Source organism: Schistocerca cancellata, chromosome 4 (assembly GCF_023864275.1).
Source record: "Schistocerca cancellata isolate TAMUIC-IGC-003103 chromosome 4, iqSchCanc2.1, whole genome shotgun sequence".
NCBI lineage: Eukaryota > Metazoa > Arthropoda > Insecta > Orthoptera > Acrididae > Schistocerca > Schistocerca cancellata.
The window spans coordinates 308,150,381-308,151,361 of record NC_064629.1 but is presented as its reverse complement, the minus strand read 5'-3'; the positions used below and the strand labels follow the sequence as shown (position 1 = coordinate 308,151,361).

At 46.6% G+C, this 981-nt stretch overlaps 1 non-coding gene across 1 annotated transcript; it reads right to left on the bottom strand.

Moving 5' to 3' along the window:
* Positions 1 to 277: 277 nt before the first annotated feature.
* On the bottom strand, positions 278 to 352 carry Trnas-uga (transfer RNA serine (anticodon UGA)). The gene has a single exon. It is a non-coding gene; the product is annotated as a tRNA-Ser (tRNA).
* Positions 353 to 981: the final 629 nt, after the last annotated feature.

The following is a 981-nucleotide window of genomic DNA, read 5'->3' as shown; positions in this document are numbered from 1 at the left end:
TATATATATATATATATATATATATATATATATATATATATATATTTGCGTTCCCCAGAGTCGTCATCAGCTTGTGGAGGGAACTGTTCCATGGCACTCGGTGCTCTGGACATAACAGCAAATCCCTGTAGGTGAAGATTTCATCGTTGGACAACCATCAAAACCCTCCAATAGGCTGAGATTGTTGCATAGAACGTAGAATAAGTCGTTGACATTCACCTCCAGAATATAACTCGAACTGAAAGATGTATGAAACTTCCTGGCAGATTAAAACTGTATGCCGGACCGAGACTCGAACTCGGGACCTTTGCCTTTCACGGGCAAGTGCTCTACCAACTGAGCTACCCAAGCACGACTCACGCCCCGTCCTCACAGCCTTACATCTGCCAGTAGAGCACTTGCCCGCGAAAGTCAAAGGTTCGAGTCTCGGTCCGGCACACAGTTTTAATCTGCCAGGAAGTTTCATATCAGCGCACACTCCGCTGCAGAGTGAAAATCTCATTCTGGAAACATCCCCCAGGCTGTGGCTAAGCCATGTCTCCGCAATATCCTTTCTTTCAGGAGTGCTAGTTCTGCAGGTTTCGCAGGAGAGCTTCTGTAAAGTTTGGAAGGTAGGAGGCGAGGTACTGGCAGAAGTACGGCTGTGAGGACGGGGCGTGAGTCGTGCTTGGGTAGCTCAGTTGGTAGAGCACTTGCCCGCGAAAGGCAAATGTCCCGAGTTCGAGTCTCGGTCTGGCACACAGTTTTAATCTGCCAGGAAGTTTCATATCAGTGCACACTCCGCTGTAGAGTGAAAATCTCATTCTGAAGGATGTTTAGTCGAACTTATCACCCAAATCTGAGTTATTTGCCTAAGTATGCCAATGGACACAATGGCAAAGTCCCCTGTGAATGCTTCACTTGGAAGATGACAGCATTTTGGCATTGATTAAGAGTGCTATGTTTGCTTCTGTGCTTTTGAACATGGCATCCCACAAAAGC